Source organism: Dermacentor albipictus, chromosome 3 (assembly GCF_038994185.2).
Source record: "Dermacentor albipictus isolate Rhodes 1998 colony chromosome 3, USDA_Dalb.pri_finalv2, whole genome shotgun sequence".
Lineage (NCBI taxonomy): Eukaryota > Metazoa > Arthropoda > Arachnida > Ixodida > Ixodidae > Dermacentor > Dermacentor albipictus.
The window spans coordinates 111,206,215-111,233,313 of record NC_091823.1 but is presented as its reverse complement, the minus strand read 5'-3'; the positions used below and the strand labels follow the sequence as shown (position 1 = coordinate 111,233,313).

Here is a 27,099-nt window from a genome sequence, read left to right as displayed (position 1 = left end):
TCTCTTCGCTACACTGAACAAATTCGTCGCTTCAGCTACTCCGCGCTGGCGATGCTTGGTGATGACGACACGGAAACCCGGCGTGCTCGCCCCCCCCCCCCCTCCCCCCCTCACTTGAACGCGCAAAGCGCGCACCGTCTACTTCCTTTCCATGCTTTGCTGCGCGTATATAGCCCCGCTTCAGTTGTTTTTCTTTCAATCGCGGTTGTGAATGCTCGGGAAGGTGAGACTAACATGCACCAGGTTCGCGAGTACAGCTACTTGTCTCACGAGAGCGTATTGTATACTACATTATAGCAGGAAACGCCTAACACTGTAGCGAACGTTCGTGTATGGCCGTGTTCGTTCGGGGTCGCCGCTTTCCGTCGCTGTTATGCTTCTCGCTTCTGAGGTCGTGGCGAAGCGTCTCCCGTGTTTTCTCTTTCTTTTTTTCCATACCTCACGCGGTCATTGTTCGCATGGCGAGGTGAAACGCCTGCTCTTACTTGCCTATTTGCCTGCCTATACACCCTCCGTTGGATAGAGAAACCAAAGGTGTCCCACAGCCCTGGCAGCAACGCAAAGCCTTGCCTCTATTCTTTTTATCCCTCTCAAGCTTTGTGTACGCCCTTCGTCTCGCGTATCCAGGAAAACGAAATCCCTGCGCCCTCGTGAGTGCGCCCGCCGCGTTCGGCGCCGCCCTTTTCTCATTGTCGTCGTGGGAGGATGCGCGCTTCGCGTTAATTGTGCGGAAGATGGCCTTTCTTTTTTTCCTTTTTCTTCTCGTCTCTTCTGTCTTTGCGGCGGTTGTAATGCGAAAGTAATTGTTCGAGCTTCCGTCTCTCGTATTTCCGGGACGCCTCGCCTGCGCGCGCTTCCCTTTCTTTCTTCCTTTCTTTCTTCCTCTTGCTTTTTTTTTCGCTTCGTCTCCTTCTTCTTCTTTAAGGAAAAAGAAAAGAAAACGAGCGCTTGCGTGAATCCCGCCGCGTTCGCGAAAGCGTACGCGTCCGTGTCGGTTTCGATGACGTCACGCGCGTGCGAACGAGGTGAGGGCACGCACTGTTGTGCCATTACCACAAGCCCGGATTCCGAATCTGCAAGATGCAGAATCTATCCTGCGAGCGCCATAATTCTCCCTTCACAAGTCAAGATGCTGCGCCTTCGTGCGGGAGAAGCCTCGGCGGAGCAGCGTGTTTTGACGTGTCCGCGTGTGCCCGACGGCCCGGCGCCGCACCTCCCTTGCCTGGAGGTCACCGCGCGCGCGAACTTTGAACCGAGTGGCCAGCGCGGTCGCTGGTTGGACCCCTCGGACGACCGTCGTGTGCTGACTTTGTATTGGGCCGGTTGAGTGACAATGGGCCTCGGGGATTATAAAAGCAGAGACACGCCGCTCGAAAACAGGATCCGCTGACCCCACCTGGAGAGAGGGTCGCTCCCGACTGGGGTGAGATGTGTCACGCGTTTTCGCCGGACGCCGTCGTGCGAGAACAGTCGCGTTTGTGTGAGCTCTCGGCCCCAGTGCCGATCCGTTCATGTCCTGTATGATAACCTGTATATAATGTATAAAGTCCCTTTTGTTATTCTCATCGACGCCAGGCTCGGAGTCTTCGCTACCAACGCTCTGTCACGAAACGGGTGACGAGCGCTACGGGACCACAAAGCCGTTATCGTGGTGCAGCGGTGCAAGTTCGTAACACTGGTGGCACCGGTTGGGATGTCGTAACACTGGTGGCACCGGTTGGAAGTTCGTAACACTGGTGGCACCGGTTGGAAGACGTAACACTGGATGGCAGCTACGGGATTGACCGGCATCAGCTACCTCGGCGCGGTGAGTGCCTGAAGTTTACCTCAAACACCAGACTTTCTCTGACACAGGTTATAGTAGCTTAGGGAAGGATTTGGTGTTGCATTGTGATAACCTTGTGTTTCAAGCCTAGTAAGAGTGTTTTGAAAACCAGGGGATGCTGAGGGGGTAAACAGGGCAGTGTGTGAAATACTTGCATATGTCTTACTAGTAGTGTTATAGTAGCGTACGGCAGGTATATTCAAAAAGGGTAAACAGCAGGAGGACAGTGTGAACGATGGAGAAGTACAAGGTGAAGGAACTTCTCGAAATTTGTGAGGAGTTGGGCATTGAGTTGGGCTCAACCAAAAGAAAGAATGCGATCCTTGAGGTCATGAGGACCGGGGACGTAACGGCTGAGGAAGCCGCAGAGGCCTGGGCGGATATCAATGAACGTCGGGAAAGGGAGGAGAAGGAACGTTGCGAGCAGGAAAGGAAGGAAAATGAACGACGGGAAAGGGAGGAAAGGAGAGAACAGGAACGCCGCGAGGAGGAAAAGCAGGAAAGGAGAGAAAAGGAACTTCGCGAGGAGGAAAAGGAGGAAAGGAGAGAGAGGGAGCGACGTGAGCACGAGCTTAAAATGAAAGAGTTGGAGATCCGAAATAACTCGCCGGCGCCTAGTCTCACTTCTAATGTTCTAAGAATACGCGATCAACTTCCACCCTTTGTCGTCGGAGAGGATATGGCCAAATACCTCGTGAAATTTGAGCACGTCTGCGAACGGAATAGCATTGAGCGATCCCTTTGGGCACAGAATCTGTTAGCCTTGCTTCCTGGGGAGGCATCAGACGTAATAACTTGCTTATCGAAGGAGGCGTTTGAGAGCTACAGTGATGTGAAGGAAGCGCTACTGCGGAAGTACAAATTGTCGCCCGAAGCTTTCCGGCAGAGGTTCCGGTATGCAAAAAAGGGTAAGGAGTCGAATGTTGACTTCGCGTTTCGTCTAAAAGCCGACTTGGTGGAATGGCTGAAGGGCGAAGAGGTGTACGACGACCGCGACAAAATTGTCGAATGCATCGCGTTGGAGCAGTTCTACCGTTGCATTGATGAGGATGTCCGGCTCTGGCTGCAAGATAGGCTAAAGGAGGTTAAGCTAAACAAGGCAGCAGAGTTAGCGGAAGAGTATTACACACGCCGCAGCTTGCACAGCAAGGCAGTGCGCATAGAAAAAGCAGATAGAAGAGATGGGTTTTACGGGAAGCCCGACGAACGGAAGGAAATCACGCGTCGCGAGTTTCGGGACGACGAGTCCCTTCCCAAAGAAACTGTAAGGGATGGACAGAATGCATCTCAGAATGATGACGATGGTCCGAAACAGCGAAACGAAATGACGCGTTCTTTTGAAAAACGGAGACCGTTAACCTGCTACAATTGCAAAAAGCAAGGGCACATCGCTGCAAGCTGCCCAGAGAGAATTGCTTTTGCAACGATACGGGAAACTCACAAGAACATACGTCTATTGGAGCCCTATGTGCAGGAAATTAAGGTAAACGGCAAGAAGTGCCGAGCACTGCGGGACTCTGCAGCAACTATGGACGTTGTTCACCCGTCTTTCGTCTCCTCGAGTGATTTTACGGGAGAGTGCGTTAGGATACGGCAAGTGGCCGAGAAGGAGAGTGTCTGTTTACCGATCGCAACGGTTAGCATTGAAGGAGAATTTGGGAAACTTAACACCGAAGCCGCTGTGACAGCCGCCCTCCCGGAGCAATTTTCCTACCTCTTCTCAAATAGCTCGGAGCAGCTGCTGAGGGATCAGGGCAAATCATTCTTTGCCGACGTGGCGTACATGGCCCCCACGCGATCCAAAGCGCGCCCGCTGTCGAGGGAACTTGACTTAGCGTCGGGAAGCGAAAGGCGGTGCGGCACACGGACCGATCACGGTAACTTGAGTGGCGAGCAGTCACGGGAGAGGCAGAGCTCGGAGGCTGGCCTAGACGAGCGGGTCCTGGAAGTGAGTGGGAGTGACGCGTGCAGTGCTAGCCGCGATATAGACTCGACGCCGCAATTAGGCGACGCGGGCTCCGCACTCGCTCCGGTTTCCGCCAGCTGGCAGGAGCAGGCTGCAGTTGAAAGAGAAACTCGGATTCGCGAGCAACAGGAAGATTGTTCACTAGCCGATCTGAGGAAGAACGTCAAACGGGGAGTGAAAAAAAAGGGGGTTTCATTTGGCAAGGAATCTGGCTTATTGTACCGCCGCTACACGGATAAGCAGGGTCGCAAATATAAGCAGCTTCGGATTCCGCGAAAATATCGCCGGGAAAAATGAATGACCTCATTTGCTTCCTCAGTAGTATGTTTTCGGTCCAAAGCGATTTCAAGGGGACCATTCTATTTGTCATTATTATTGCTGATTATTAATTGTTTCTATTTTGGTGTGTTGTTAATTTGAAAACTGATTGTTTGAGCCTTGTGTGCTAGATCGTACACCTGCCTCTTGTTGCAGCGGGAGCAAAAGGGGATAGCGATTAATTAGGTTGATTTGAATTATGGCTTTGTCTGGTGTTTGACGGGAGACAGAGGGCACTTGTTCGTGTTGGGTGTTGCCTTTTGCCGGTCGGTTTTGCAAGCTGCAGAACGACCAAGCGGGACCAGTGGCGAGAAGCAAGGTCTTAGGAACGACCCGAGCGGAGCTGGTCAAGGTGCCTTGGCGACGACGTGGTGAGCAGAGCTCCTGTCCTGGCGAGTCGGACCTGGGCACGTGAGGTTACCTGGCGTCCCGACACTGGACGTGAACTTGGACGAGCCTGACGAACGTGCGCGCCTGGCATCCGAGCCACGTGGAGGCAGCTCGTCTTCCCGGCGCCTTATCTGAGGGCGGGGATGCTGTTGTGCCATTACCACAAGCCCGGATTCCGAATCTGCAAGATGCAGAATCTATCCTGCGAGCGCCATAATTCTCCCTTCACAAGTCAAGATGCTGCGCCTTCGTGCGGGAGAAGCCTCGGCGGAGCAGCGTGTTTTGACGTGTCCGCGTGTGCCCGACGGCCCGGCGCCGCACCTCCCTTGCCTGGAGGTCACCGCGCGCGCGAACTTTGAACCGAGTGGCCAGCGCGGTCGCTGGTTGGACCCCTCGGACGACCGTCGTGTGCTGACTTTGTATTGGGCCGGTTGAGTGACAATGGGCCTCGGGGATTATAAAAGCAGAGACACGCCGCTCGAAAACAGGATCCGCTGACCCCACCTGGAGAGAGGGTCGCTCCCGACTGGGGTGAGATGTGTCACGCGTTTTCGCCGGACGCCGTCGTGCGAGAACAGTCGCGTTTGTGTGAGCTCTCGGCCCCAGTGCCGATCCGTTCATGTCCTGTATGATAACCTGTATATAATGTATAAAGTCCCTTTTGTTATTCTCATCGACGCCAGGCTCGGAGTCTTCGCTACCAACGCTCTGTCACGAAACGGGTGACGAGCGCTACGGGACCACAAAGCCGTTATCGTGGTGCAGCGGTGCAAGTTCGTAACACTGGTGGCACCGGTTGGGATGTCGTAACACTGGTGGCACCGGTTGGAAGTTCGTAACACTGGTGGCACCGGTTGGAAGACGTAACAGCACGTGCATGCCGGCGTGCCCTCGCCGCGTTGCGGCGTTTCGACACTCGGCGGCATTCCTCGAACTCGCATCCTTGCTCCTCATTCGAGTACCTTGACGGCGAAGTCTTTCGTCACGCAATGGAGTCCAACGTCTTCCGAGTTGCTCGCTTTCATGTCTAAAGAGGAAGCCTATTGTGTTAGCACGGGCTATCGCGGGCGTTCTTGCAAGGGGGAAAATATTCGTGAAGGAGAGCGCGATCTTCGTATAGGATGTTTGTTATTTCTGCAGACCTGTAGTACGATGACTTCGATACGTTTACAGTTAACTGCTCCTTTCCTCAGTCATTTCAATGTATCTGTCATTTCAATGTATCTGTTGGATAAACGAAGTGACGGTCGGTAGAATGAGTGAGGCACGGGAGATCCGTTTGAAAGGAATTTCTACAGCGGAGATGAATTTGCACGAAAAAATTGAGCCACGAGAATGACCGCACCGTACCACCGAGGTTCCCTTTCTCTTCGATATTGTCAATCGTCCTCTTGTTCAACGAAACAGTAGAAAATTAGGACGCTCATTAGTGCAATGATCACATATAATGTAGCACATGCGCTCACCTTACGCCACATGAAGCTTTTCGTGTGTGTTGTTTTTTTTGCTTTCTTGTTCTTTCTTCCTTGCAGATCATGCATTCTTTGGACGTTTTACTGTTTTGTGCGGCAATATATGTTGTTTTCTAATTAAATGTTCAGCTGAGAGTCATCGCTTGTCCTGTCTGTCTCCTCAACGTCTTTTGGCGTGGCAACGAAGTATAACACTGTTCTACTGTGGCGACAAGTTGTGTACGTGGCGTGGCCAGCAAGGTGTTCCCGCCGACGAGACAGCGTGGTCCATGAGCATATGCCGGGACGAACGCTCTTGAACAAAAGTAAATGAAAGGGCACTGTATTTTGGATTTTAGGACTATAGAAGGCGGTGAATGCAAAGGCTGCTGCGAGTATAGTTAGCATGAAATCCCAATGACAAACAAAATAAAAGGCACATCTTTGTGACCTATATAAAACGGGCTGCCAGAATCGGACAGGGAAATACAAGTCGAATGCACGCATAAGGTAACAGTGAATCACGGAATCGTTTGGAGAGTTATGTATGTAGGCGTGTAAGTCAAGCTAAAGCAGCCATCTAAATTTCACTTATGTGCACTGTTTCAACGGTAACAACTGAGAAAACGTCTGGCCACATGATTTTACTTCAAAATTGTCGAAATACATGTCAGCGATGACATAGGCTTTGTTTTGGATTTCCACAGTAAGTTGTTGGGAAACACGCTTGCTTTGGTTAGTACCATCACTGTACAGTTTACAAGTAAGAGGAAGAGGAGGATGAAATAGAGATACAAGCTTTAATGATAGGCTGGGGGAGGTGGAAGGAAGGAAAGAAGGAAAATGTGGAGAAGGAAAGGAAGGGAGGTTAACCAGTTTAGCTCATCCGGTTTCCCCATCCAGCGGGATGGGGAGGAGGAATGAAAGATGGGGAGGAGGTTTTAATGCAGCTGACGGAGATGTGGTCGGTCGGCAAAGCGCTTCACTAGCCCGGAACTACTAACCGGATTAAGGGGAGAGACAGGGAAAGGGAGAAGTAGGTGGGCAGGTGACGATTCAAGAGTACAATAAAATATACACACATGTTCTGATGGCAGGCATGTTTACTATACACGCACTACGTGCTGGGGTAATACGTCGACGTCAAACGGCCTCGCGCAGACACATTTCGCACATGCTCATGCACACCACACATATCCTAAAGATGAGCGTCTAAGCCCGTCTCACGCAGAAGGTTTAGCAGTAATATTATGGCCCGATGGTGAAAGCATCGTGTAAGTACACAGGTGAATGTCAGTGAAATTAGCATGCAGGAGCTAAAGGCTAAATATTCTGGGGTTCTACGTGCCAAAACCACGATCTGATTATGAGGCACCACGTAGTGGCAGATTCCACATTAGTTTTGGCCATCTAGAGTTTAAAGTGCACACAAGGCACGGTATACACGGGTGTTTTTACGTTTCGCCCCCATAGAAATGCGGCGGCCTTGGCCGGGATATGATCGCGCGACCTCGCACTTATCAGCGCAACACCATAGCCACTAAGGAGCTAAATGAATGAATAGAATTTATTGATAGGAAAGACAGAGAGGTCGACCTGAGCTAGTGCGCTCTGGTCTGCTACTCTGCACTGGGGCAGAGGGAAGGGGAGTGAAAGTATTGGGATGGATGATGATGATAAGAGAAGTGGTGAGAGCTAAATGTTACTTCTAAACTATACTACGAGCAATTGCATGGCATCGATTGCCAGGCTAAACCCGTCTGTAGCTATAGAACATACACCATCGCCACGGCTACTACCAACACCACCACGTATGTTCGAATACGAAGAAGCACAACCAGTCACAATCCGGCTACCCGGAGAGCGGCCATGAGGGAGACCGCGACCGCCGTTGCGCTGTGATGGAGCCGCGCGGGTCGTCGGCGCGGGCCGCGCAGGCGTTCGCTCCTAACGGGATCAGCCGAACGCGCGGCACGCGCCCGTGCACCCCGCTGGCGCGCAGTGTCCCGCGCGTGAGTCAGGCTCGCAAGCGCGCTGGCCCTGGCCCCGCTGCCAACGCGTTCCGACGCAACGCCGGCTTCTCGGCGGAGTCGCGCTGCTGCGAGGACGCCGGACGTCCTTGCGAGACCTCGTCTGGCGGGCGGAGGGGGAACGACGCCTCGCTCGCCCGACGCCCTCCCGTTGGGCCCCCCGTTCAGCGACAGCCACGCGCGGTGCACCTTCGATCGGCCGAGGATGTTGGCGCGAGTCATCTCACCGAGGAGAGGCGCAGCGCACCCTTTGCGTACTGGTCTGGGAACGCTAACGTCTTGGCTTGGTTGCGTGTGCGCGTGTGTTGCGGAAGGAAGGGGAGGGGGGGTGCCTGCGTGCGTGTGTATTCGCATAGTTGCTTGGAGAACAGCAGCCTTGCTTCTGGAGCCCACGTGCTTCTGAGATATGGGCGGTTTTGGTGGGAACGGAGGCTGTCGACGTCGCCGGCGAATGAAAATAAGCAATTCTGTAACCGAATTAAGGCAGATACAGAGCAGGACAGCCGTAAGTTTTCGCCCCGTGCGGATATCCTCCCCACGCAGCTGTCGCGTGCGGGCGTGTTCCGTATACGTGTGCGTATCATTCCTTATACATATCTACCCCCCCCCCCCCCTACCCCGCCAGAACCAACCAAACAAACAAACAAGCAGAAGACAGCTTTAACGTAACCGATGAAGAGCACCAGCGCCGCATAATTAGAGGGAACGGTGGCCGTGTAAGTGAGTTCACATAGGGAAGCAAACTTCTTTTAGCTGTGCAACTCCAGCGTGGAAAACTCCGCCTTCAACATATATAGTTCTTGTGAGGCTTCGTCATCCACCTTTTGTTTTCTGCTCCCGTGCCTTACAACGGAAATGCCACCGGTGACATACATACCACTGGGAACGAAGCCTGCCGGGGCCCTCATTGCTGGTCGATACATACCTACTTCCCTAGACGGCGGCGGTTGTTGTCTTGTTGCACTGATCAAGTTTAGGGCAACAATCTTCCGGTTTTCTTCACAGACGCGAGACACCTGCACCTGTGCGCTCCAGTTTCCGTCCGGACACTTAGGTTAAGGCAATCATTGTGCTTAATTACGCTCCTCGTCGACTCCTGCGATGAGGAGTTGCTTGACTGTTCAGAGTCACCCCTTCAGTCTGACTTTCCAACTGATCCTAGAAACTGTCTGTTCAACAATAAATTATAGTTAGGGAGTAACCAGTGAAAACGATGCAGTCGATGGGCGGCGCTGAAATGCAGATGCTCTCTCTATAGGAGCACGTACCGTAACTTTAGTAGGCGATTGATATCATCTTTTTTTCTTGGAAGTTTCATTCACTAGATCTTTTCTAAAATGCCTATAGGACACAACGTGCATAGATCAATAACATCGTCTTCGTTATTATCATAATCATGCGTGGTAAAACCACGGGTAGAGGCAATAAGGAGTGGCGATCGTGTCGACTTGTGCAAGTACGGCTGTTGCAAGTACGGCCAAATTGCGCCTTTACTAGCCAGAGGACCGCCGTGAGCGTGCTGAGTGACGTCCCTATACGAAAACCTTTAGCAAAGTATCTACCGTTCGAACTGACTAAAACTAAAACTAAAACACTACAGAGTTGCAGAGGCGTGTCGAGACAGGACGTGCGTGTTCGCCTCGATAGATTGAAAACAAAAAGGGATAAACAGAAGCAAAAACAGGAACCGGGGGGCTGTCGCATCTGCCCGCCGTGATGGAACATACCTCGTGCATTCACGAGACGGGAGAGGCCGTCTGGCCGCGTGCGCTATGCAAACACGCTTCTCTGAAAATGGGCGCCGCAGCGTTCACGGCGCACTACACGGCTGCAGCCAGCGCGCGCGCGCGTGTGTGTCTTGTAGCCGCTGGGCAAAGTACTGCGCGCGCGTCCTGCGGCCACATCGCGTTCAATGGTGCGTGCGCCGTGCTTCCCTCCTCCCCCTCACTCGCGGGGGCGGCACCGGGGGCACGCAGTCGCAGTGCGCCATTGCAGGCAGGCAGGCTGTGCAAACTCGACCCTCGCGAACTCGCAGCCGTTCTGTGTTAGTCTCGGCCTCGAACGCGTGTTCCGCGCCCGTTTTTGCATTCGAAGCGGAAGCCGCTGCACTGTCTGCTCGGGGAGCACGTCCGGACATGTACGCCCTGCGGGTCGCCGTGTAACACTGCAAAACACATCTCCGGTTAGGCTGTATTCGCGCAGCGGATGAAATATCGTTGTTTCGGTGCGCGGACGAGCGCGACGCCGCTCAGCTGCACCGAGTCGTCGTACGTAGGCAGCTTAGTCTGCGTCGCTGTCCTGCAAGGCGTGTACGTCGCGCTTTGCCCGCAGACAGACGATCAGCCATTTGGTCCTGTCGTGCGAGACCAGCTTTTTGGGGACTGCTTCAATTCATACACAACACAGGCCTCACAGCACACATATAATACACATATACGCTCCAAGAATTATGCCTTAAAGGCAAGCCTTTATCGCAATAAAAAAAGAAAGAATGACGAAAATTTTGACTTGCAAACCGGACGTGCGTCTGATTATCCTCCCTGGTTTTCCTAGCTTGTCATTCTTTCTCTCTCTTCACTAGCTTAAACGTGTACCACCACTCCTCTTTAAAAACGTAAGGATAGCTGGCTACGAATCGACTCTTCGCACTAATCTACCCGCAGGGCTCTCAGTCGCTATGGCGTCCTCTTAGGGATCACAAGGTCGTGGGTACGGTTCCCGGCTGCACTGGCCTTAGTCTGATGAAAGAGGATTGCATAAAAAGAAAGGAGAAACGAAAAAAAAAACGTTCGTGCACTTTAAAGATTCGGCTGTGCTTTAAATACCAAAATTAATCCGGAGACTTCCCCTGCGGCGTCTCCTATAACGTGCAGTGCAGAGACGTTAGAATCCAAGTTATAATTATTTTCGGTCGCATGGCAGTTGAGACATGTCTGAGTAAGGCATCGAACTCTTGCTTGCAGATGTCAACGACGCCAGCGCGGTTTCAGATTAAGCTTGAAAGAATTTCGGCCAAGTATGGTTAGAGAACTATCCTCCCTCTGGGCGAGGGGGTGTGGGGATCTGGAGGTGTGTGATAAGCGCAGAAATAAGTACGATATGTACAAGATATATATGATAAGTATACGGAGTGCAGATTCAGGTGCGCGTCAAATAACCGCAGGTAGTCAAAGTTAATCTTTAGCTCTCCAACACTGCATCTCTTTTCACCCACGGTCCAGTTTCATGACGTTAAAAATCACGATTTAACTTTAATCCGCGAATTTTTTGCGTGATGGATGCTTAAGTATAAGCCCTGGTATATACTGACCGACTGAGTATGATGTATTAAAGCATATGCTACGTGCCCTGTTAGTGAGAAACACCGTATATTTGCGGACTCCGAGTTATTTCTGCCATTATAGGGTACACGTTCTCGTGCTCGAAAATACGAACATTTCAATATTCCGCTACTTCGCTTCTTAGATACAAGCTCAAACACGTCGAATATGCTGCGTGTCCTTCACTCATACACTCGAAGCTCCGGCTGCGTTAGCTCTGTTTATCGGTCCGTTTCTTCTCGGAATTTTCGTAGCGATGAGTCATCGAGCGTTCCTCTCCGCGCGCTTACCGTCCCGTTCGCTTAGCGGTCACTGTTATGCGCTCTGTGCGCCGCTACGCACAAATGCAATTCTGGAATCCCGTTGCGGCAGTATCGGCCCTCGTTGGCGACAGACACCTCGTAGCAATGCGGATGGAGTACCGAACGGGCCCACCGTACGTTTCATACGCTTGCGTGACTAAGACAGAGAGTTGTACGCACCGTCTGAAGACCGCTGTTGAAATGGGGAGCTAAATCATCATGACGACGTCATTTTGTAATCCATAGTTCCTGGAAAGTTCTTTCTTTTTTTCTTCTTTCACTTTACTATTACTCGACGTGACTCGCTCGGTCGCAATCCAGTGATGGAGGCGCAACGGACGTTGTCTCCACGAAAATCGTTGCCAACTCTGAGCTCGCAAAGACATATACTTCTCGAGAAGTAACTATACGTTTTTTTTTCTTCTTTCTTTCTTTTTCTTGATTTTTGTAGAGACTGACGCACGGTTGGTGCCATGCGTGCTCCCAAGACTAGCGACATGGTTTTAGCATCTCGTGATGGGAATTTTGGAAAGCCTTTACTTTCTTTCTTTTTCTTGATTTTTGTAGAGACTGACGCACGGTTGGTGCCAGGCGTGCTCCCAAGACTAGCGACACGATTTTCGCATCTCGTGGTGAGAATTTTGGAAAGCCTTTACAGAATGAGAAGCATGCTTACATATTTACGTGGCGGAAGTATTTTGTGTCTGTACACCAGCAAACGTGTACTGTACCGCACTGCCTCATTGAAACCGGCGAGACGCGTACGCCATCAGTAACGTCGGCCCAAACTGGCAAATGCATAAACTGTAAATGTCCCTTTCTTTATAAGCCCTGCGGTGACACACCATGCATGTAAAGGAGAAACAAGGGACGGCTACACTACACGGATTGCCTTCTATTTGTTTCTTTTTTAAATAAACGTTTCTCTTTCTCTCTACAAAAAAGAAAGGAAAAAGAAGTCCGGAGAAATTATTCTGGAGATATGAAAAATACCATGCAGATCGAGAAATTTTATTAGCAGAAATGGAGCGAAATAAGTGATTGACAATGATGACGAGAAGGGGAGGGGTGATGCCTATGTAAATTACACGGCGTGTTTGCTTAGGCCGCGCACGTCCTCCTTATTCGCACATTCTCGGAGAATCTGGATCTATATTGTGAGCAATATATCTTGCAACAGTTACGCTTAAACTCATCAAGGTGCTTCGTGTCTCTTGAGGTGCCTTTCCCGCCATGACTAATCAAATCCCGGAATATCAGTCCGGTCTAGTCGTTTGATCAGCAGGTTCTAGCGTCGCTTGCTTCTACAATAAAGCCGTTGACGCAGGCGCGGGATGTATCCAGTTAAGCTCTGCCCGTGTGCAAAATACAAAAAGCATCGACAACCAACGTCCCATACAGCATCACCGTCTTGATTCATGCATGATCTCGCAAAACAAGAATCCGAGTATTTCACGCTACTTCTCTTTCGTTTTGTCGCTAATCCAAAAAGAAAGAAAGAAAGAAAGAAAGAAAGAAAGAAAGAAAGAAAGAAAGAAAGAAAGAAAGAAAGAAAGAAAGAAAGAAAGAAAGAATATCCAGGTGTATTGAAAGGCAGGCGACTCTGGCTGTACCTCATCTGTGACGCGCATTTCGACCCCCACCATCAGCCCATTGAAGAGCTCGCGCGTCCACGTCGGAAGCCGGCAAATACCTACACCGCGAGCGCGAGCACGCTGGTCGGGAGTTCGCGGTCGAGCCCGCGCGGTCCTATATATACTTAACTCCGAATGCGTCACGCAGGCGCCGCAGAGTCGCGCGTGGCGCGCCTTCGATCTGACGTTTCGCCGGACGGTCCGACGAGGGACACCCTGTGTTTTTCGAGCCGCGGCTGCAAAGAAGGGCACCCGATATTGCGACGCGGCGGTCAGGTTTCGAAGAAACGCTGCTTTCGCGAAGCACCCCCCCTCTCCCCCCCCCCCCCCCCACACACACATACGGTATGTGTGCACGTTTCCATTAGGGAGTGGGAATCGCGCGTCCCGGACCCTTTGGGGCGTCCGTCCCCCCCGCCTTCCGTTCCGCCGGTCTGCTGTTCCGCCTCTCGCGGTCGCCGGGATTCGCCAACCCTGACATCATCGAGGTCGCTCGCGTCGATTACGGGAAGAAGACGAGGCTCTTTTGTATACGCGGCCGTGTTGCGGAAAATTCCTTCCTCCCTCCCCGGACTCGAAGCCTGTCACCCTAAGGTCGCTGAAGAAACAAAAAGCTGGGAAGAAAGACGCGAGACGTCACGCGGTTTGTTCTTTTCCGAGGGTTATACGCGCTGCCGACACCTGCGTATACAGCTCCTTCTCCTTCTCTTCTACGCACGTCCACGCGTGAGTCGGGGCTGCGTATACACTCGCGCGCGCAATCGGTTGCAAGCCATCCGTCCGGTCAGCCGTGCGCATTCTCTGGTATAAGGACGGGTCGTCGGTGTAGAGGCTGCAGCCATGCAAGCCAGAACGGAGAAAAAAAAAAAGTTGGGTGCGGTGACGGCCGCTTTCTGAGGAAACGGCTCGCCGAAGTTCCAAACAGCAGCTGTCTTCTTCTCTTGGGTTTGCGCACGATGACGCAGTCAAGAAACCAATGTACCTCAGCGTTCGTTGGCATTTTTTCTTTTTTTCCTGAAGTCCACTGGCATGTGGCAGCGCGGCCGGCTTTTCTTTTCCGCTTTTTTAGAACCATTACTGCTTCTGCTTAAAATAAATAGGGCGGAATCTGTGATCTGTAGCTTGACCGCAGCTATACGTTTATATGAACCTAACAAAAGCTGGGAAAAGTCAGCTTGTCAGGATGAAAATCAGTCGTCAGGTTCACGTGAACGCTGGCAGGTCGGTAGAACGAGCATGGAGGCGAGTTCAGTAAGCCCGCACGCAAGAAGTGAGTAGACGCGCCCTAACTAGAGCTCCTGCCGGGGGCACATACAGAGTAAAATCTAGGCCACAACGCGGTCGGGTCGGAGTGACTCAGCTCGATTCATTCAACCCGGTCGCGTCGAATTATATACGTATATGCTGATTCAGAATAACGGAAATGGGCGCTGCTCACTGCTGCCCTCGTGGGAGCACGGTTTAGCGCCACAAAAAAAAAGAAAGATAGTCTGTGCGATAAACGAGCCATTGCATATATGTGGGCAAGGCTCGCACACCCCCCCCCCCCCCCCCCCCCATCCTATTAATAATTACAACGCGAGACGAGCTACACGCGTTGAATGCCGGGCAGATATCTCAAAGAGGGGAAGTCCTCTGCAAACGAAGGCCACGCTTCTAGCGGCAGGCTGTCGTTTATTGTACCTGTTTTAAGCGCTAGATATACCTCACGCATGGTTGAACCTGTCGTCGCCAATTAAAATGATGACTTTGCGCGAGCATTTGACAACCAAAAAGTTTAGCTGTACTTCCATCGAGTGGCCGGACGCCTGGTATTGTGGAACCTGAGCAGCAGAAGTCATAGTAAAAGTACTGAAGCAAAGCAACCGCAGCAGCGACCGCAGCGAAAGGATCCGTTTTCTTCGACGTTAGTGTAAAGGGAGTCCCGTTAGATATGAGTCATTTGTTTTGAACTGCTTGTCATCGTAAGTATCGAGGTCGAGCGAGTTCTGAAAAAGTAACTTAATTTCGGATTCTGCTCGTCTTTTTTAGACACCATCTGAGAAAGGGCATGCGGCGGCGAGAAATAAGGAAGAAGACAAGAAGAAGAAAAAACGAACAGAGCCGGGAGAGAAGTACTTTGCCGAGTAAAGAATACAATGGAAAAGTACAGTCCACAGCAGGTTTATGTAATGGGTGCTGTTTGCGGTTCTGCACGAGCGAAGCTGAGGCAACAGAATTCGCCGTATAATGCAACATTTGGGAGACACCCCTTCGCCAATAGGGATTGCGCTTTCCTGCAGCGCGCTGTAAGATGCACGACGCGCTGTAGCAAATGTTTCTTCGTAAACGTTCTCTTGGACACTACGGAAAACCCTAACGTCTGTCAGTTCCAACATGAAAACTTAGAGCTGTTAACTGCATACTTTCAGTTTTAGAGCGAAGCTTTAAATAAAAGAAACATTTCGCTTTTAAAGCGAACCATTCCATAGCTTCTTCTGGGTCGGTCGTTGGTCGGGTTCTCGCAGGGTAGATTCGTATTCAATTAAAAAGAAAAGATTAAAACGGAGAGCGTCTGGCGGGGCAGGTTTGAAAGTCGACCCCCCAGGGCAACAATCCGATGCCCCAGTCATTAGGCCACAGCCGCACTTCATATATTATTACATGAAAATGGAGACGTATGGTTGTGCAAAGCTGCTGGCTAACGGCGCTTAATATCCAGCGGCGGAATTCACTAAGCTGCACTGTTCGTGCGCAGTTTTTAGCCAACAGGTTCTAGCGCTACGATAAGGGTGCAACCGGAGTGACAGCGCATTTAACTTACGGTGACATATGAAAGCGAGGAGTCTACAGGAATAAAGTCCGGTGCAAGCGATATGGCGGTTCCGAATGAGTGAACGCCGGCCCCTCGCAAGCCGCTTCCACCCCAAAGGCTGTCGTGTGTTCTGGTACGGTACGTCAGTGTGACCCGGCGATCTTCAGTGGCACGGACGATCACGACATGAAGGACTGGTTTGCAGAGTATGGACGCGTTAGCGCGTACAACAAGTGGGATGACCGCGCGAAGCTAACCAACGTCATCTTTTATCTGACCGATGTGGACGATCTGTGGTTCAGGAACCACGAAGTTGATTTTGCGACCTGGTCAGCTTTCACAGAGAGTTCGTTCGTCGATCGCCCCGCTGCGCGCAGACTCCGCGCTGAACGCCGCCTGCGTGGTCGAACTCAACAAAGCGGTGAGATCTTTACAAGCTACATTGAGGACGTCATCGACCTCTGTAAGCGCGTGAATGCATCCGTGACTAAAGCGGATAAGATACGGCATATAATGAATAGCATAGACGACGATGCCTTCCGTATGCTCGTGGCCAAGAACCCTACGACGGTTGCTAACGTGATTGATCTTTGTGAAAGCTTCGACGAGCTGCTCAAACAGCGCCTTTCCACCCTTCGCACCAGTTTGCAATCCGCAGACCTCTCGGCCTTGCAGCCTAGATGCGTTGGTGCGGATCATATGGGCCCGTTGCCGCAGATTCAGGAATACATTCGGGAAGAAGTGGCTCGCCAACTATCTCTTGTGGCGTGTGTTACTGAACCTGCTTCCACACTAGTTCCATCGCTCCGTCGTGTGATCCAGGTGCCAGTTGCCGAGGCGCTACCCCTCCCTTTCAACCCAGCCTGTAACGGCGCATCTGCCTTACGCTGCTGCTCTAACCGACCTCAATACGCGACCGATGCCTACTACTTCCAGACCAGTCGCAAGTTTGTATTCGCCGCCGCGACCGGTACGCCCGATTCACGTACCGTTGTCGCCTTCTGGACCTGTTATTAACCCCTGACATACTTCGGATAACTGCCCCGTATGTTTCGCATGCGGTATTCCGGGACATGTTGCGCGCTTCTGTCGCCACCGTGGGCTTTATTTTCGTCATGACGCCCCAACCTCAGCTAGCTTCCCCAAGAACATTCGTACCGTTCTTTCCTTGATTCCTCGGACTCGTATTCACGTCGACCCGCCTTCAGCTCACGTCCGGTCTCCTTCTCCTCGCCGCCGTTGCCTTTCGCCCATGCTTCGCCGTTCCAGCTCTGGTCAGGAGGAAAACTGGCAGCCCGCAGTTCCCGAGGCAAGAACTGCGTCGTCGTCGAAATTTCCAAGGCCTCATCTTTCTCCTCCTGACGAAATCGCAGTTTTTCTCGAAAGCGTCGCGATAACCGCTCTTGTCGATACAGGTGCTGCAGTTTCTCTCATAAGTGAAGACCTCTATACCGCAAACTCAAAAAAGCGAAGATTCCTCTTCCCGATCTTTCACTATACGCACGCACGGCAAGCTCGCAGCAAGTCAAGCCTTCGGCGGCATGTACCGCTCGTGTTATGATTCAGGATGTACTATAGTTTGCTGAATTCGTCGTTCTAAGCCGTGCTTCACATGACGTTATTCTGGGTTCGGACTTTCTTTCCGCGCATCATGCCGCTGTCGACTGCGCTCGTGCGCAACTGGCTTTGTCTCCGTTCAGTGACACTACCATCGATGTCCCGAACCGTTCTCCTAAAGTGGTCGTCGCCGCTGACGTCACTATCTTTCCCTGCCACCTTGGTGCAGGTCTCTTGTGACTCTGTCTCCGCCAGGCCTGCCACTGTTCTTTTTACACCATCTGAAGATTGTGCGCGTCGACGAAACTCTCTACTCCCGTTTGCCGTCGTAACACTCGCCGATGGTTCGGCTACAATTTAGGTGTGCGATCCATTTCCCTGTCCTTCAACTCTATCACGCGGTGATTGTATGGGGCATCTCGACACTTTGACGCCATTCTTCCGTGCCGCCTACGTTCCGATAAGGCACCACTGCCTATCGGTGCCGTCACTTTTGCTGCCGTACCAGCCTCACGTTCCACAGATGTTTTCTTGCATACCGTCGGTGACGCGCTTACGCCAGCTCAACGCGGTCAAGTTGTTGAACTTATTGAACACTTCCACGTTTCTTTCGACCTTGGCCAACCTTCCTTGCTGCGCACGTCAGCGGTTGTACACCGTATTGACACCGGTCATGATTCTCCGCTGCGCCAGCGTCCGTATACCAGCCCTCCCACAGTCCTTGGGCGTCTCCGGTCGTGCTGGTACGCAAAAGGATGGCTGAATCATATTGTGCGTCGATTACCTCCGGCTGAACAAGATTACCCGCAAGGATGTCAATCCTCTACCGCGCATCGACGACGTCCTGGATTGCCTACAAGGAGATGAGTTCTCTTCGCTGGATCCGCGCTCCGGGTACTGGCAAGTGCCGATGGCTGTAGCCGGCCGTCCAGATCGACTTTTGTAACTATTGATGGATTATACTAGTTCAGTGTAATGCTTTTCAGGCTTTTCAACGCGCCTGCCACTTTCGAGAGCATGATTGGACGTTATTCTCAGGGGTCTTAAATAGCATATGCGTGTCTTTGCTACTTGAATGACATTGTGGTCTTTTCTACGTATTTCGAATCGCACCTCGCCCGCCTTGAGCAAGTTCTTGGGTGTCTCGCGAATGCAAGATTGTTACTAAACTTGAAAAAAAAAATATGTCATTTTGATACCCGTAATTAAGCTTACCATCCTAAGCGACGTCATCTCGAAAGAGAGTATTCTGCCTGATCCTGCCAAACTTCGCGCCGTTGCTGAGTACCCCAAGCCCACGACTCTAGAGGTACTGCGGGGCTTCGTAGGTTTGTATTCCTATTTCTGGCATTTCATCCGTAATTTCCTCTCGAATCATCGCAGCTCCTTGAGCCTTGACGCAGCCCTTACTGGAACGTCTGACCTATTGGCTTGGAATTCTGAGTGTGACAACTCATTTGCGAGGCCCCTCCGTCTCCCCACGTCCCTTCCACTACTGCTCCACTTCGATCCCAATGCGTCTACTGAGATTCACACGGATGCTAGCGGTGTTGGACTTGGAGCCATTCTCGCCAACGCAAAGACGGTTTTGACGAGTACGTTGTCACATATGCCAACCGTATCCTAACCAAGGCAGAACCTAACTATTCTGTGACGGAAAAATAATGTTAGGCGATTGTTTTGGCAATCGGCAGATGTCGTACTTACCTTTATGGCCGTCAGTTTGACGTTGTCACTGACCACCATGCCTTATGCTAGTTGTCGTCCTTGGAAGACCCCACTGGCCGCATCGCTCGTTGGGCTTTACGCCTTCCAGAGTGTGATATACGTGTCATCTATCGCACTGGACGCAAACATTCAGATGCCGATGTTCTGTCCCGTACTACGCTGCCTTCTGACGCTATTTGCTCACTAACTTCCACCTGCGATTTGTCAGCTCTTACCTTCAACGACATGCCGGCCGAGCAGCGTAACGATCCCTGGATCTCGTCACTGCTGGACTTCCTGTCTCACCGCTCGCCTGAGTTACTCTCACGTACAGTTCGTCGTCAAGCACAACACTTTGCCATCAGCGAAGATCTGTTGTATCAACGGAATTGCCTGCCCGACGGCTGTCGATGGCTCCTGGTTATCCCCCGTCATCTGCGCTCACACATCTGTGCAGATTTCCACGATGACCCCCAATGCGGCCACGCTGGTGTCTTCAAAACGAATACTCCCGTCTTCGTCTCCGATACTACTGGCGAGGCATGCACAGATTCGTTCGCCAGTACATCCGTTCATGCGCTACGTGTCAACGCCGCAAGACGCCTCCTCAGAATTCAGCAGGTCCCCTCCAACCCTTTCCCTGCCCTGCCACCGTGTTGGCACTGATCTTCACGGCCCCCTACCAAGCACGCCTGATGGTAACCGGTGGATCATTGTTGCCGTAGACCACCTCACACGGTACACCGAAACACCTGCACTGCGGGCTTCCACCGCGAAAGACGTCGCGCGCTTCCTTCTTCGCCACTCGATTCTGGGACACGGCGCACCACGTGAATTACTTAGTGAGCGGGGCCGCGTCTTTATCTCCAATGCGAGGCACTGCTAAAGGAGTGTAACATCGTTCGCCAAACCGCTTCCGTCTACGATACTCAAACTAACGGCATGACGGAACGTTTCAGCCATACGCTCGGTGACATGCTTGCGATGTGTGTGTACTGCAATCACTCCAATTGGGATCGGGCCCTTGCTTTTGTCACTACAACCTCTTCACTTTACACTATAACCGGCTTTTCTCCTTTCTTTCTTCTTTATGGATGAGAACCTGCCTGCTTCATACACACCATTCTCCCGTATACCCTCCCGACGCTTCTGAAGTGACATCTGTTTCAGAAGCTGCTGCTTATGCTGAAGAATGTCGCCAACTCGCTCGCTCGTTCACCACCCAAGATCAGCGGCGCCAAAAATCTGGCCCTGACGCATCCGCTCCTGGTGACCGCTATTCCCCCGGCACGCTTGTTTGGTTTCGGGTCCCGGTCACTCGTCCCGGTCAATCCACCAAGTTCCTATCAAACCACCACGGCCCCTGCCGCGAACTGCAGCAAACATGACCTGTGAACTATGTCATTGAGCCGCTCGACCGGTCTTCTGATCACCGTTGCTGAGGGCGCGAAATAGTTAATGTAGTACCGCTATAAACCATGCCATGACCCGCCGATGCTTTCTTTTCCCTAGGTCCCCAGTATGGATCCTTTCTGTGCGGGGAGTGATTGTACTGGAGATTATCGGCGCCGTCACGGTGAAGTGTGGAAGAGGGAGACGACGAACTATTAGTGCAAGCTCGATCGCTGTACAGCTGAGACTGCCACGTTTCTTCTGTCAGGCGGCCTGCGGACTTTACTTACAAGAAGAATCCGTGGCTGTACATATATATATATATATATATGTATGTATATATATGCGCGCTATAACTAGGAATTGGCAAGAATCAGATATATGCGTTGAGAGACAAAGCCGGCAATATCATTACTAATATGGATGAGATAGTACAAGTGGCTGAGGAGTTCTATAGAGATTTATACAGTACCAGTGCCACCCACGACAATAATGAAATAGAAAATAGTCTAGAGGAATTCGAAATCCCACAGGTAACGCCGGAAGAAGTAAAGAAAGCCTTGGGAGATATGCAAAGGGGGAAGGCAGCTGGGGAGGATCAGGTAACAACAGATTTACTGAAGGATGGTGGGCAGATTGTTCTAGAGAAACTGGCCACCCTGTATACGCAATGCCTCATAACGTCGAGCGTACCGGAATCTTGGAAAAACGCTAACATAATCCTAATCCATAAGAAAGGGGACGCCAAAGACTTGAAAAATTATAGACCGATCAGCTTACTGTCCGTTGCCTACAAACTATTTACTAAGGTAATCGCAAATAGAATTAGGAACACCTTAGACTTCTGTCAAGCAAAGGACCAGGCAGGATTCCGTAAAGGCTACTCAACAATAGATCATATTCACACTATCAATCAGGTGATAGAGAAATGTGCGGAATACAATCAACCCATAGCTTTCATTGATTACAAAAAAGCATTTGATTCTGTCGAAACCTCAGCAGTCATGGAGGCATTACGGAATCAGGGTGTAGACGAGCCATATGTAAAAATACTGAAAAATATCTATAGCGGCTCCACAGCCACCGTAGTTCTTCATAAAGAAAGCAACAAAATCCCAATAAAGAAAGGCGTCAGGCAGGGAGATACGATCTCTCCAATGCTATTCACAGCGTGTTTACAGGAGGTATCCAGAGACCTGGATTGGGAAGAAATGGGGATAAAAGTTAATGGAGAATACCTTAGTAACTTGCGATTCGCTGATGATATTGCCTTGCTTAGTAACTCAGGGGACCAACTGCAATGCATGCTCACTGACCTGGAGAGGCAAAGCAGAAGAGTGGGTCTAAAAATTAATCTGCAGAAAACTAAAGTAATGTTTAACAGTCTCGGAAGAGAACAGCAGTTTACAATAGGCAGCGAGGCACTGGAAGTCGTAAGGGAATACATCTACTTAGGGCAGGTAGTGACTGCGGATCCGGATCATGAGACAGAAATAATCAGAAGAATAAGAATGGACTGGGGTGCGTTTGGCAGGCATTCTCAGATCATGAACAGCAGGTTGCCATTATCCCTCAAAAGAAAAGTGTATAATAGCTGTGTCTTACCAGTACTCACCTACGGGGCAGAAACCTGGAGGCTTACGAAAAGGGTTCTACTCAAATTGAGGACGACGCAACGAGCTATGGAAAGAAGAATGATAGGTGTAACGTTAAGGGATAAGAAAAGAGCAGATTGGGTGAGGGAACAAACGTGAGGTAATGACATCTTAGTTGAAATCAAGAAAAAGAAATGGGCATGGGCAGGACATGTAATGAGGAGGGAAGATAACCGATGGTCATTAAGGGTTACGGACTGGATTCCAAGGGAAGGGAAGCGTAGCAGGGGACGGCAGAAAGTTAGGTGGGCGGATGAGATTAAGAAATTTGCAGGGACGGCATGGCCACAATTAGTACATGACCGGGGTTGTTGGAGAAATATGGGAGAGGCCTTAGCCCTGCAGTGGGCGTAACCAGGCTAATGATGATGATGATGATATGCGCGCAGACTGCGTGCAACCATAATATTTCACATTGTTTAAAAGCGACAAGATACTCGGTATTCGATTCAGTACTCGAAGGTTGTTTTATGCGAAGCATATTACGAGGGCTCAACCCAGCTCCTCAGGCGCGGCGGTGACCATGAAATCACGTGACACCGTGACGCCACGACAGAGGAGAAGTGGCTTTGGCTCAACTCTTGCAAGACGGGCTGGGTGGGAATCGAACCAGGGTCTCCGGAGTGTGGGACGGAGACGCTACCACTGAGCCACGAGTACAACGCTTCAAAGCGGTACAAAAGCGCCTCTAGTGAATGCGGTGTTGCCTTAGAAACGCGCTGTTTCTAAGGCGTGCGTCTCTTGCTCAGGCGCACATTTCGTTGCCGCGCCGAACGCTGCTTTGCTCGACGCTCACCGCGTCCAATGCGGGGCGCGTAGTCGCTGCCCTGTAGCCCATTGTCTTACACCCCTTGGCGGGTCGACGGGAACGCTGTCGCGTTCCACTCTTGAAGGCGAAGAAGTAATGCATGAGTTGTTTCTTCGTCTAGCCGAACCAAATATAGCCAAGCAACAGCAGTTCACCAGGCTAAACAGTGGTTCAACAACTAAAATAAAGGCTAGTATGCTTCGCATCCTGGGCTTAACCTTACCTAAGCCACAGCCATTTTTTTATCAAATATTTGTATTCGATTCGGAAATTTCACTTTTCCAAGACCACTTGTGCCGCCGTAACAACTTTTCCGGTCATTGTCCTAAAGGAGTCAGCCTATATATTGCCTTCGCTACAACTTTCAGCCATGTTGGCAGGGGCATCCCTCAAGTACCTCTGCCGGTTTGCTGTCCTTAAGAATAGCGACAAACCTTTCGTAGCACTCTGCTGCAACAGCTTATAAGGTCTGATTTCTAAATTGATTTATTTTGACAATGGCCTGTAATCTTTACGAACTAGCAGAGTCGCAAGCGATCATCTCTGTACACTCTATCGAGGACAGTCTCACGAAACGATTTCAAGGGTCTACTCGCGACCGCAGTAATCGAAAGCAGCATTTTCGGCCTTTCCAACAAAAAAAGACAAAATATCTTGTAATGGCTGCTTCCACAGCAACAGCGGACAAAGCAGAGTATATAGCCTCGAGTCGACGAAGCACCGTCAGGTGGCGTCTCTCCCAGACATTCCGCCGCTGGCGCAGATAAGTATATACGTGCACTACATGGTGCAGTTATTGAAGCGCACCGGCCTGAATTACCGTTTACAGACCTCCTGCGCTTCTTCACGCGTGCCCGCAGTGAAGTGTTCACTCTCTCCTTCTTATCATCTTTCTATTCTACGTTTCCGTTATTACCTGCGTAGGATAGCAAACATGGCCTCTATCTGGCCTCCGTGGATGCCTCTCTCTCTCTCTCTCTCTCTCTCTCTCTCTCTCTCTCTCTCTCTCTCTCTCTCTCCACCTGACCAAGCGATGAACGGTGAAAAAAAGGGGCGAGCAGATGCGAACAGGTCGCTACTGGCAGTTCCAGGGAGAACATAGTTCCTCCTTCTTCTGGTGGCCGATGTTTGTTATGCTGACGACATCATGGTCTGGGTGAATCGAGGCTCCCTGGGACAGAAGCAAGAAAAATTGCAGGAAGCGGCCGAGTGCGTGGCAGAATACGTCAGAGAAAGGGGCCTGGCGTGCTCTACCGAAAAATCAGAAATCCTGAGAGTGGGAAGAAACCCCACCAAGGAAGAACTAATAGTAAAGCTAGAGGGACAAAACATACCTGAAAGGAGCATGATACGCGTCCTAGGCATGTGGATTCAAGGAAGCAAGAAATGCAGCCACACAATCCATTCCAATCCATTCCATTCCATTCCGCGGACACGCGATCCAGCGAGGCTGCATGACACACGCGCGGGAAACCGCGGCCGCGTAGGAAAATAAGCTTCTCGTGCAGCCACGCACTCGCGAAGTGAGAGGAAAACACGGCGCTGCGCAAGGATGGTTAAAAAAAGCAAAGCAAAAGAAGAGACGAAGCAGCGAAAAGGAAAAGTGCGCGCAGACGGTGACGGTCGGAGACATCGCCGCCGCTATATAACGTGCACCGCACCGCGTTCGAATGTTGCGCGTGCCCGCGATTATTGGGCGCCAAGCGGGCGAGACGGCGTGGTGTGCAGTGTAGCAGTGTGTACGACGCACTGGGCTACCCGATCGAAAGCCTGCGTTATCGCGCACAATGGCCCCGCAGTACGAGGCAGGGCAGGGCCATTCTTGTCGGCGCCTTCCGTGTGTTCAACGAGACTTCTTTTTATCTTTTTACTAGGCGGTTTGACCGTAATCAAAAGCAGTGATTCGCAATCTTTAGGCCATTGGTGTACCTTTGCAAAGGCTCTTTAGGCCCCCCTCGAGCACGTTATTACTTTCTAAATATGAAAAATGTGCCCTTATAACCGTGGTGAGGCCCTAATTGAAAGCATGTCCATTTCTGGTGTAATGACGCTGCAGAGAGTGAACGAATACGGAAGAAATAAGCACGGTGAACCCGAACAAAAATTATACGTTGCATTCAATGGAATCTCGATAGAAAGCCTATACATGGCAATAAAAACTCAGCGGAAGTACAACATACCATTTATAACAGTTTCTGTAAGGGTTAAGCGCCATGATTTCCAGAACATCGGGTCCCTTACTGTGCAGCAACGAATCATGTGTGCAGCACGTATACTTCTTTAAGTCTTCGTTTGTGCTCCGGTGACGCCATTACACCATGTATAAATCACAGTGCAAGGAAGTTGTGAGCCCGTCTTGGGCAAAAACAAAGAAAACGAAACCAAGGGAACGTTCACCTGAGCCCCATTTGAGCTGCCAGTGGATCCAGGATTTCCTTCTAGGGCCAATAAGATTTCAACTATATATTTTCGCAGTTACAGGCGTCGATGGTCCTTGGCGGCTGCGAACATACAAAGGTCGGGAGAGCGGTCACACGCCCAGCCAATAAGCTGCCCCCAAAATGTCATCCCTAAGTGCTCGATCACTAAACTCAAATGGTGTGCGAAGAAAAAAAATGGCTGTGGCTTAGGTAAGGTTAAGCCCAGGATGCGAAGCATACTAGCCTTTATTTTAGTTGTTGAACCACTGTTTAGCCTGGTGAACTGCTGTTGCTTGGCTATATTTGGTTCGGCTAGACGAAGAAACAACTCATGCATTACTTCTTCGCCTTCAAGAGTGGAACGCGACAGCGTTCCCGTCGACCCGCCAAGGGGTGTAAGACAATGGGCTACAGGGCAGCGACTACGCGCCCCGCATTGGACGCGGTGAGCGTCGAGCAAAGCAGCGTTCGGCGCGGCAACGAAATGTGCGCCTGAGCAAGAGACGCACGCCTTAGAAACAGCGCGTTTCTAAGGCAACACCGCATTCACTAGAGGCGCTTTTGTACCGCTTTGAAGCGTTGTACTCGTGGCTCAGTGGTAGCGTCTCCGTCCCACACTCCGGAGACCCTGGTTCGATTCCCACCCAGCCCGTCTTGCAAGAGTTGAGCCAAAGCCACTTCTCCTCTGTCGTGACGTCACGGTGTCACGTGATTTCATGGTCACCGCCGCGCCTGAGGAGCTGGGTTGAGCCCTCGTAATATGCTTCGCATAAAAAATCGTGGTGCGTGTTCAGTTCCATCGTTAAAAAAAAATAACATTAGAGACCTCCTCTACGTCATAAAGAACTCTAAGCAGGTTTATCTGAAAGTACTTCACCGTCATGTGCTTAAAAGGTTTACAGTTATCACGCCTCTGTTTTGTTTTGTTCTATAACTACAGGCGTCGAGAGTCTGTAGGAGTATCACACACAGGTATGCAGCTTATTTCCCAGTCTATTACTTCTTTCGTGTTTATGTTTTCAACCGCCTTTCAACCGCCCAGTCCCATCGATTTTAACATCGCCGTACCGCACTACAAGCTGGTACGACTGGGTCCCCGAGTTTTCCCTTGCATATTCATCGCGGCGAAGACCTTGTCCGTTTTAAGCCCCGCGTTTATCGTTTCCGCGTAGCCAGCTCACCGCGCGTGAGCGTTCCTTACACTCGCTTGACTCCCGTTGGCGCAACAGGTCAGTGGCACCTCTACACCTTTAATTTATTATTGCGATTGTCTTTTTCGGTGGGCAAGCTTTCCTCCCAATTCGTTTTCGGGGGTCCGAGACCTCGATTTCGTTCCTTCTCCCATTCCTGCGCAGGGTACATACGTGCCCTTGGTGAGCAGGACAGTGCCTTCTTGATAGGCCGCCCTCCGCGTTCTTTTCTCGCGTCTCCTTTACTGCGTGGTGTTTATTATTACTATCCCCGTCGCTATACTATACCACTCTTACCCCTGTTTACAGCCGTTCCAAATGTTGTCCGCGAATGTGGGCC

At 51.1% G+C, this 27,099-nt stretch overlaps 1 protein-coding gene across 4 annotated transcripts in view; it reads left to right on the top strand.

Moving 5' to 3' along the window:
• Nucleotides 1-27,099, top strand: part of LOC135908469 (serine-rich adhesin for platelets-like) — a 267,051-nt gene that overhangs the window by 134,583 nt on the left and 105,369 nt on the right. The window contains exon 2 of one of the 4 annotated variants that reach the window (XM_065440245.2): nt 12,170-12,234. The exons of the other annotated variants lie outside the window; for them this stretch is intronic. The gene's annotated coding sequence lies outside the window, so the exon portion shown is untranslated. The remainder of the gene's footprint in view (nt 1-12,169; nt 12,235-27,099) is intronic. 4 annotated transcript variants of the gene reach the window in all.